Source organism: Carassius auratus, chromosome 21 (genome assembly GCF_003368295.1).
Source record: "Carassius auratus strain Wakin chromosome 21, ASM336829v1, whole genome shotgun sequence".
Classification (NCBI taxonomy): domain Eukaryota; kingdom Metazoa; phylum Chordata; class Actinopteri; order Cypriniformes; family Cyprinidae; genus Carassius; species Carassius auratus.
This window is the reverse complement of record NC_039263.1, coordinates 26,063,631-26,075,067: the sequence shown is the minus strand read 5'-3', so window position 1 is coordinate 26,075,067 and position 11,437 is coordinate 26,063,631. Positions and strand designations below refer to the sequence as shown.

Here is an 11,437-nt window from a genome sequence, read left to right as displayed (position 1 = left end):
TTTAACTCCACTAATGTGATCAAGTGTTATCAAGTGTTATCCTTAAAGCATTTTTTTATAATTAGAAAACCCCAAATCGTTATCTCTTGAATATTTTTTCAATTATTTTATTTTTTATTTGTTTATGGCATTATGACTGTAACAACCCTCTTACTGTGATCTTTTATGTAAAAATTTGTCCATCAGCTGATTTCTGATCTTCAGATCGAGTTCAGTTTTCTGAAGATCAACACAAATCTGATCAGCTTGATCCTGATGAGGACACATTTCTCTCCTGATGGGAGTGTTGTCCTCCAGGATGAGGACACGAGGATCACTGAAGGGTTCAGTCTCCAGATCTAAACTCATTTAAACAGCTGAGAGATTGATGAAGACAGCGCTCTGTGTGTAATATAGCCTTGTGCAGCACCAATGTCATAGATCTGATTCTCAGTGAAAACATGTAAAGCTTTAATGCAGTGATTATCAAACTCATATACTGTACACTTTTAATGTCTCCTTACAGTCGGACACATGCTTTTAAAGTTGGGGAGTGAACAATAAATCTGTACTACTCCAGGAAATAAATACAACAAGAAAAACATGTTTGTTTGTTGTGATGAAGTAGTTTATTGTTCAGTGGATAAACAACAGCAAGAGTAAGAAATGTGTTCAGACTGAACATCATTAAAGCAGGGATCTGTTCTGTCTTGAGTTCTTGTACAAGATCAGACATTAAAACAAAGACAATCCAGTCATCTCCAGGAGATCATCAGAGTTACAGAGGAGACACATCACATCTACAACTACAACTACATCTAGAAATGGAGATTACAGGAGTGATGATCACTTTAATCAGTCTGAAGATGGAGGTAAAAGTTAAATACCACGACAATAATATCAAAATGTAAAAATATATTTTATTAATAGAACTGAAACCCTGCTTCAATTTAGATCTGGACATGTTTCTTTGAGATTCATATTTGTAGTAATAAAATCCATATCATACTACAGCTGACAAAGTAAGATAACAAGACAAATGTGGATTTACTTTTATAATTGTGTCATTTAATAAAAGTTGAACATGTTCAGGATGATGGTTCATCAGACAATGTGTTATTATAGGACATAAACACAAACATCTGCTGATTTAGTTGATAAAGAACAACATGTCAAATATTTATTTTGAGATCACGGAAAAATTAAGATAACGAGAGAACAAGTTTTATTAAGTCGTGATGACGAAAAACAAGAAGGATTAATCATAATCCATGGCCTTTTAGGACTTTCATACAAATGCGTCAACAGAATATAGCGACAATAATAATATTACACGCAATAAATCGTTATTTATATACGTTATACACACTTACAATATAATCCGATGATGTATCCGAATCAGAAAAGTGTCAAATCAAGAGTATCTCCTGTAACTCTCAGAGTAACTCTAGTGAGCAGCTCTCGTGTAATCGTGCAGCTCACTACTTCTGGAATTGTATATTCTACAGCCGAACAGAAACCAATCTTTCCGCGCATGCGCAAAGATGCAGCCGCACTGCAGATACTTTACCATTCATGTACACTGAACACGTGTGTGGCGCATTACGGCTGCGACAAGGTTTTATTCCGTCCTCCACGCGGTGCCAACTCACACCGGGAGCAAATCAGAAGCGGAGCGCCTGGATGCGAGAGACCACGTGATTTGCCTGTCCGACGTGTTTTTCTGATTCCAGAATGAATCTCTCGTCGTCCATTTCTTGTCTTCTACCAAGGATATATTGCATTCATGCAATACGTTTGGGAGTCTGCACAGGGTGTTTATTTTGAAATTGACAGGGATTTTTGACTTTTATTTTATATTTCCGGTGCGACTTGGACGCGCGTCCGTCAAAAATAGACTAGGCGCCTATAGAGTCTGGGGGGCTTTATTATAGGATATAAAGCCCCCCCACCCCCCCTTTTTTCCTTCTGGATATTATAGATTATACTGTAAACCTACTGACTGATCCACACTTCGGAACAGAAGGTGGCGGTAATGCACCATTAAGCTGGATGCCAACCGCCGTTAAAAAAAAAGAAGAAGAAGAAGAAGAGTCTGGGAACATGACGTCAGCAACGCAATGCATTCTGGGACTTTGGGAAACGGACGCTGCTGTATGTATTGTATTGTATTGATAATAGACTGTTTTGTTTGCTCTCTACAGCTAATGGTAAAACCTTGCTGTGTAATTAACTGCCACACTCGTACTCATGACCGGCATGGAAAAATAATTTGAATGGAGTGAGATTTTTCAACTTTTCCGCTGGAAAACCGCACCTTGATCTCAGGTCTCCGAGTTAACAAAGCGGCGTCACATAGCTTGGTTAGCAGCAGTAAGAAGGAAAAGAAGGATTGTCCCTTTGGTCTGATATATACACACGTATGTATGTGCATATATATATATACAGAAATGTACGTTATATAAACAACTTTTTTTGGATGTGATTAATCGATTTGACAGACTTACATTAAATGTTACCAATGCATGAACCACATCTCCTCCATTATCAGTGTTATGCATATTACATACCACCTGTTACAGTAATAAACGGAAAAAAATCGATCAATTCTGTATCTCTTTATTTGTGCATCATAACACACTGAGGTCAATTTGTACATTTTACAATAACGCATATTAAAAAGTAAAGGGACAGTGTAACTCGCTCGTTGACGCGTAAAATGTGTAGGTTCTGCACCCATCCATTTGTAAATTGCAGGTGAGACTCGAGAAATTTATCATTTTTAAACTGATCAGAGGTTTACGCTCTGACACTACAAACAAGGTTAGAAAACACATTGGGGAAGGTTACGAGCGGCAGCTCTTTAAGATCATCCGACCACTCTTTGTGTTCGTGCAGATTGAGTTTGTTGATTGTCTTGATTTTTTTCTAAATACCGCGTCTTTGTTTCCTTGTTGAGTTTTTCTTTATATGTTATCTTACACTTGATCTGTATAACATGTCCCTTTCACTTTTACTGATAAGCGTGTCCTCCAAAATGGCCGCGACTACCCAGAATGCAATGCGCAGTGACGTAGTTTCCCAAGCTCTATATTTAGCGAAGAGGCGGAGAGCCGCTTCTGGGAAGCTTCTGAAATGCGCCGCGCTGCGGCCGGTGTAAAGACAAGCATTGACTAGAAAGGGCTCGATCAGCTCCGGTAGCCGTGTCGCAGCCGTAATGCGCCGCACACGTGCTCAGTGTAAATGAGGGGTTAGTCTATTCCGTTTGCTGTGCTGCATGCGCTGAATTAAAGTGACAGCGCATTGTTCGCGGTAAAAATGAACATGGATTGATACGGAAATGCAGTCATTTCACAATAAATTTATACTAATCAAAGCCTACTGTGTTTCACACGCAACACATGAGTTTTGGCTTGATTTAAAACAAGAAAAAGAGCAACTTTAGAGAAACAAGGCTACATTATATATGCACTTTTATAGAGGCAGAAAAACAAAGTTATTTCAGACCCATTGGATTGCGTTTAGGCTACTAAAGATTTAAATGCAAAAGGCACGAGATTCGACTGTTTCGGTCTGTGGTGAGTTTTAATTTTAAATGTTTGTGATATCCTAACAAGAAAAGTAGGCTAATGTTGTGTTTAAATGTGTTGCAGCTTGTTTTATCAACTTATTATACAAACCTAGCAGTCAAATGCACGAGTAATACGTTGTTTATATTTGAATTTAAATGTGTCTATGAAAGATTGTTACTGTATTGTGATGAAAGAGTACCACAATGCTGAAAAAGCGTTTTGATTTTTTTTTTTTTTCTATTACATGATTTTATATCAAAATAATGGACAAAGCTTGTGTTTTGTGTCTTAAACTGCCGCGGATCAGTAGCGGACTGCAAAGGCGTCCTGTGTGAAAGCACAATGAGTCCGTGCTGCTTCAGCACCACATACATGACGCACACGGACTGCAGACGGATTATATGTGAAACGGAAAGGCGGGTCTTTGGTATAAAAAGACAGAACCTTCTCTAGACATAATCTCGCTGTAGAACATGAACTGACGCCTTTACTGGAGCTGCTCTTGATTTGCTCATTTCTGGATTATAAACACCGGATTATTCTGTAAGTGTCTATGATCATATCAAACGATTTATTGCTTTTATTATTATTATGTCTGTGGGTATATTCTGTTGACGCGGTTGAGCACAAGTCACATTTATTTCTACAGCACTTTATTCAATATCAGATTGATTCAGAACATTTTCTGAGCCTTATACTTAGGGAAATATCATCATCATTGTTGTTATTATTATTATTATTATTATTATTATCCACTTGTGAGATCGCGAACTGAAGTGAGATGAGTGACAGATTTCTAGTTATTATAAAGTGAGCAGTCTATCACACTTTCAGTGCTATATAATTATAATCTGTTGAATAAAAGTATTGTTTTTCATGCAGATCATTGCAGTCTGTAAAGTTATGAGTGATATTATCTTCATATAAATGTGTGATTCAGATTGAAGCTGCATCTGATAGAGTTATAATAGCACGAGACAAAAACATGACATCTCAAGATAGATATGATCAATGTGAATGAGATGATCTGGATCTAGTAAAGTCCTTGAGAAGAGTTCTGCTCCAGAGAATGACGTCCATCGCAATGATGAATTATCCAGGAGTGACAGATATATTATATTTATTAACATATTTTAAATAAAAACCATCAGAATTTATTCACTGAGAAACTAGAATAATATAACTGACCAAATCTGGGAATAATAAAGATTTATTTTTATGAAGAATATGACCATTATGGATGTTCTTGCATATTATTTGTAACAGATAATCTTTAAGGAGACATGACTAAGTGACTAATGAAGGAGCGATCTGTATACAAAAGACAAGAAGAGAATGAAAGAGAAAAATGTCAAGTTAAAACCTAAAGAACCAGGAGAGGAAAAGACGCTGATGTTAGTCAGAAGAAACAGCTTTGATGGCTTCAAACCAAACTGTGAGTTTTTATGATGTTTAAGACAAACACACTTTCATGTCTTTAATCAGTTGATATTTCCTGAATCAGATCTGAACCCGTGATTATTGAACCCGTGTTTTTCATTTCTAGTTTCTCAAGATGTTCCAGAAAAAGTGTCCGACTCTCACACATCATCATCTCCAGCAGCTGATTTCTGATCTTCAGATAGAGTTCAGTTTTCTGAAGATCAACACAAATCTGATCAGCTTGATCCTGATGAGGACACATTTCTCTCCTGATGGGAGTGTTGTCCTCCAGGATGAGGACACGAGGATCACTGAAGGGTTCAGTCTCCAGATCTAAACTCATTTAAACAGCTGAGAGATTGATGAAGACAGCGCTCTGTGTGTAATAAAGCGTTGTGCAGCACCAGTGTCATAGATCTGATTCTCAGTGAAAACATGTAAAGCTTTAATGCAGTGATTATCAAACTCATATACTGTACACTTTTAATGTCTCCTTACAGTATGACACATGCTTTTAAAGTCATGGAGTGAACTAGATATGAACTAGAAAATGATTTTACATATATAACTGTACTGAAATAAGTACTACTCCAGGGAATAAAACTGATTCACACTTGTACAAATGAATAAAAGAAGAATAAGTCTTTCCTTCAAATGTTTGTTTGCTTCATGAAGTAGTTTATTGTTCAGTGGATAAACAACAGCAAGAGTAAGAAATGTGTTCAGACTGAACATCATTAATGATTAATGATGTTCATTGTAATCAGTCTGAAGATGGAGGTAAAATTTAAATACCACGACAATAATATCAAAATGTAAAAAATATATTCTATTAATAGAACGGAAAACCTGCTTCAATTTAGATCTGGACATGTTTCTTTGAGATTCATATTTGTATTTATAAAATCCGTATCATCATACAGCTGACAGAGTAAGATAACAAGAACAACGTGGATTTACTTTTACATTTTATCATTTAATAAAAGTTGAACATGTTCAGGATGATGATTCATCAGACAATGTGTTATTATAGGACATACACACAAACATCTGCTCATTTAGTTGATAAAGAACAACATGTCAAATATTTATTTTGAGATCACGGAAAAATTAAGATAACGAGAAGTAGACAAAAATCATAATCCATAGCCTTTCATACAAATGCGTCAACAGAATATAGCTACAATCATAATAATACACGAAATAAATCATTACAATATAACGATTGCAATCATACACACTTACAATATAATCCGATGTGGAATCCGAATCAGAAAAGTGTCAGATCAAGAGTATCTCCAGTAAATGCGTCAGTCCACTCTCTGAAGATCTGCTGCGCACTGCTTCTCTGTATTTACACCTCAAACAGAAATCATTCCGCGCATGCGCACTGATGCAGCCGCACTGCGGCACTACAGACTGAGACACGAGAAATCATGTGACTTCTCAAACAGAGCAGACTGATTTACGAGAATAATGCAGTTATGAAATATAAACGGGGTGTGGAAGACATTCAGTCTGGATGAACACAAAGATTCTTGTCTTATGGGACAACACTGTAACTGCTGTTAGGATTAAAAATAAATATATTTTAAATTGTAAATGTTATGGGGGATTAATAATAGAATGTAGTCAAGTCAAGTCACTTTTATTGTCACATCACCACAGCACATGTGCCTTGGTGAGTCAAATTCTTGGGATTGTGCTCCAGAAATTGCAGAAACAGTTAACATATAACCATCAGTAGTGTAGCCAGAAAAGAGACTCTGGGTGTTCATATGAAAATCTGGGTGTGCCACATTTATTGTCAGATTACTGTGCAAAAATATGGGATAGTATTTTTGTCACACTGCTTCCGTCCAACCATACTCCTACCCAGACAGCAAGCCGTTTCGGCCTGAACATCATTAAAGCAGGGATCTGTTCTGTCTCGAGTTCTTGTACAAGATCAGACATTAAAACAAAGACAATCCAGTCATCTCCAGGAGATCATCAGAGTTACAGAGGAGATACATCACATCACATCTACAACTACAACTAGAAATGGAGATTACAGGAGTGATGATCACTTTAATCAGTCTGAAGATGGAGGTAAAAGTTAAATACCACGACAATAATATCAAAATTTAAAAATTTATTCTATTAATAGAACTGAAACCCTGCTTCAATTTAGATCTGGACATGTTTCTTTGAGATTCATATTTGTATTAATAAAATCCGTATCATCATACAGCTGACAGAGTAAGATAACAAGAACAATGTGGTTTTACTTTTATAATTGTGTCATTTAATAAAAGTTGAGCATGTTCAGGATGATGATTCATCAGACAATGTGTTATTATAGGACATAAACACAAACATCTGCTCATTTAGTTGATAAAGAACAACATGTCAAATATTTATTTTGAGATCACGGAAAAATTAAGATAACGAGAGAACAAGTTTTATTAAGTCGTGATGACGAAAAACAAGAAGGATTAATCATAATCCATGGCCTTTTAGGACTTTCATACAAATGCGTCAACAGAATATAGCGACAATAATAATATTACACGTAATAAATCGTTATTTATATACGTTATACACACTTACAATATAATCCGATGATGTATCCGAATCAGAAAAGTGTCAAATCAAGAGTATCTCCTGTAACTCTCAGAGTAACTCTAGTGAGCAGCTCTCGTGTAATCGTGCAGCTCACTACTTCCAAGTAGGTATCGCTGCAGCCCGGAGACCTCCATGTGGGAGGAGCTTTTGCCGCAAGTCGGCGGGACTTTACAAATGGGCGGGGTTTAAGCGAAAATTTCACATTGCGTCATTGCCGGGGTGCGCGCGAATGAGGATGGCATAAAGTAGCAGTAATGGAAAACAGATTTATTGTTTTTCATTGTAGTTTAAATTTTATTAACAAGAGGTTATATAATTGTGTGACACCTGCAAACATTCAAGTATATTAAATTATATTAATTTTAGAATTATATCAGTATCGAGAAAGTGAATGAGTAATTTAGAGCAATAAAATGTTTACTGTATGTGAATGTTTTTCTGTAATGCAAGTTGAAATCTGAGGGAGAATTATATTGTTTAGATTGTTACAACCCCCTTGGCTCTAGGTGAAACAACATTACAAAAGGCCACACGTGGAAATAAATTTTGCAAATAAACATTTAATTTGAAAAAAGGAAAAAAAAATCTAAATAGTTAAACAAGACTTAATAATAATAAAAAAACATTCCAAGACTTAAGAGGAAAATATTATTGGTACCAAAGTCCAATTTAACACACTCTTTTCCCCATCTCCTTTTTATCACCAACTCAAATCACAGGTAACGCTCCACACCATTAAAAATTCAAGTTTTATTTGTTATATGACATGCAAAAAGCAGTGAAATGTAGGTCTGGCATACTCTTTTTAGACTGTGCAAAAAAAACAAAAAACAAAAAAATAAAATAAATACAAATAATGAAACAACAGGAAAAAAAATACAAAGGTTTTTTTTTTTTTTTTGGAGATAATTAAATACAAATAATGAAATATACACAATATACTGTATTAAACTACTATACAGATGATTTGTAGAGATGCTACACAGAAATTGCTACACAGATGATGTGCAGAGATGTAGACAATGTGCAGTGAGGAGGAGTTGCCTAGTTAGGTTGTCAAAAAAGCGCAGTGTGCAGAGAGTTATTATGTAGCCCTAAACAAACAGTCTTTAAAGTGCAGTGTGTTAATGTCCATGTTTAGTAGTCTGATAACATGAGGGAAGAAACTTCTCCTGAGCCTCTCCTTCTTTGCCATCAGACTGCAGAAGCGTCTGCCTGACTGTAGCAGATTTCCAGGGTGTGTGGGATCTTAACAGCCCTAGATTTACATCTTCTGGTGTGGATGTCTTGCAGAGAGGGGAGAGATGTTCTGGACATGTGCTCAGCTACTCTTTGCAGGGCATTTGAAGGTATTGAAGCTGCTCACTCTCTCCGATGGGGTCCCATTAATGATGATTGGGGTAGATCCGCTGCTGCCTCAAATAGAAAAGAGTTATTGTAAAATATTATTACAATTTACAATATGACTGTTTCTACTGCATTTCTGAACAAATAAATGAAGGCCTGGTGAGCATCAGACTTCAAAACCATTACAAAATCTGTCCAACCCCAAACAGTCCTGTAGAACAGATATTTAAGGAACCTGAGGTTTTAACCTGCTTGATTTTTATCAGCATTGGAACACTTTGCTGCTGCTTTCACTCTAAGGCTATGGATTATATTTTTACTGGAATGAAGTGTCATTAGTCACTAAAAATTCAGTCCAATGACATCCTAAAATAATTCACTGTTGACAAGTTAACATTAACTAAAGTACAATGCACATTTATGTGAGACGTCCACAGAATGTAATGTCATTTACATTCCAACATTTGTCATTTAGGACAGTCTCTGACCTTACTCCTGGAGCAATTTTAGGGACAAGCGCTGTTGCAAATGTCCACCTTTAAAGTATGAACATAATTTATCCACACAAGTACCCACATACATACACACACACACACACACACACATTAGTGAAAAATCTTCAGAAAAAATAAAATTACACATCTTGATTCATAGAAATAACAAAAAAAAGTTTACAGGAACGTGATCCTTTGGGTTTGCAGAGAGAGGCGGTAACTAGATCACTGAAATTTAACTTTTGGCCACCCAGACTTGAACTTTCTGTAACACAAAGTTTACAAATAATGATTTTGTTTGTTTGTGTTTCCTACAATGACAAAATTAATTCTACACCTGTTTATATGTAATGCATGGAAGTGGACACTGCAGTTATCCTCATATATCCACTGTTATGATTATTAAATTGAAAAATGAATTTGGTAATTAAACCAAATGTTTCAATTGCATTACATTATTTGGATTAACGTTACACGTAAAAATAGATAACATTTTTCGCAAATTGTAATACGTCGTACAAGTCTAAACTTACCCCTTCAAACTCCTCTTTCTTGACGCTGAAAAGCCTCGGGAAGTTGACGTCGTCTTTTTTTTTTTTTTTTTTTTTTTGTGGGGGGGGGGGGGGGTTCGCAGCGTGCATTAACCCCATGACATTAAATAAACCAATCAAAAGGCTCCGGAGGCTTGTACAGCCCACTTGGAGCTGAAGTCCCACCCATTTGGAGGTGACCCGCCCATTTGGAGCTGGCTCCGACCTCCGTTTATACCTATCTCGATCAAACGAGAGCTGCTGTAGATCTTCTGAGAGTGGATTCATCTATTTACTGGAGTTACTCTTCATTTGACACTTTTCTGATTCGGATACATCATCGGATTATATTGTAAGTGTGTATGATAATGATTTATTGTGTGTATAATTATAAGTGTAGCTATATTCTGTTGACGCATGCGTATAGAAGTCCTAAAAGGCCATGGGTTATGATTTTTTCTTCTTGTCGTTTTTCGTCATCACGACTTATTAAAAGTTGTTTTCACATCGTAATTTTTCCTTTATCTCAAAATAAATATTTGACATCTTGTTCTTTAACAACTAAATGAGCAGATGTTTGTGTTTATGTCCTATAATAACACATTGTCTGATGAATCATCATCCTGAACATGTTCAACTTTTATTAAAATGATAAAATGTAAAAGTAAAACCACATTGTTCTTGTTATCTAACTCTGTCAGCTGTAGGATAATATGGATTTTATTAATACAAATATGAATCTCAAAGAAACATGTCCAGATCTAAATTGAAGCAGGTTTTCATTTCTATTAATAAAATATTTTACATTTTGATATTTTAATTTTACCTCCACATTCTCATAAGTGTCATGATGTTTTATTTGTGAGTTTTTTTATTGTAGTTGTAGTTGTAGATGTGAGGTGTCTCCTCTGTAACTCTGATGATCTCCTGGAGATGACTGGATTGTCTTTGTTTTAATGTCTGATCTTGTACAAGAACTCAAGACAGAACAGATCCCTGCTTTAATGATGTTCAGTCTGAACACATTTCTTACTCTTGCTGCTGTTTATCCACTGAACAATAAACTACTTCATCACAACAAACACTTTTTTCTTCTTGTGTTTATTTTTACAAGTGTGAAATGGTTTTATTTCCTGGAGTAGTACAGACTTATTGATATAAATAATTCATTTCTAGTTTACTCCCCAACTTCAAAAGCATGTATCAGACTTTAAGGAGACATTAAAAGTGAACAGTTTAGCTGTTTGATAATGACTGCATTAAAGCTTTATATCTCATGACTTCATGCTTTCAACGGTATATTACATCCAATATCATACAGCAGTACAGTACATACAGTAACCAGTGATTCAAATAAACATGAACATGTATAAAAATACATTCTTGTGCATTACACTGGCCTGCGGTCTGTAAGTAAACAAGGTTGTGTGATAGATACAGCATCACAGAGACACAGAACCACTTTCCAGAACATTCTCGTTCACCG

At 35.9% G+C, this 11,437-nt stretch overlaps 2 long non-coding RNA genes across 2 annotated transcripts; one reads left to right on the top strand and one right to left on the bottom strand.

Annotated features, from left to right (window-relative positions):
* The first annotated feature begins 3,880 nt into the window (after positions 1-3,880).
* LOC113039120 (uncharacterized) lies at positions 3,881-5,626 on the top strand. The gene is made up of 3 exons (XR_003274871.1): positions 3,881-4,094; positions 4,818-4,986; positions 5,098-5,626. It is a non-coding gene; the product is annotated as an uncharacterized LOC113039120 (long non-coding RNA).
* A 2,847-nt stretch (positions 5,627-8,473) lies between these two features.
* On the bottom strand, positions 8,474-11,018 carry LOC113039124 (uncharacterized). The gene is made up of 3 exons (XR_003274874.1): positions 9,955-11,018; positions 9,603-9,686; positions 8,474-8,992 (listed from the first exon to the last, which is right to left on the bottom strand). It is a non-coding gene; the product is annotated as an uncharacterized LOC113039124 (long non-coding RNA).
* Positions 11,019-11,437: the final 419 nt, after the last annotated feature.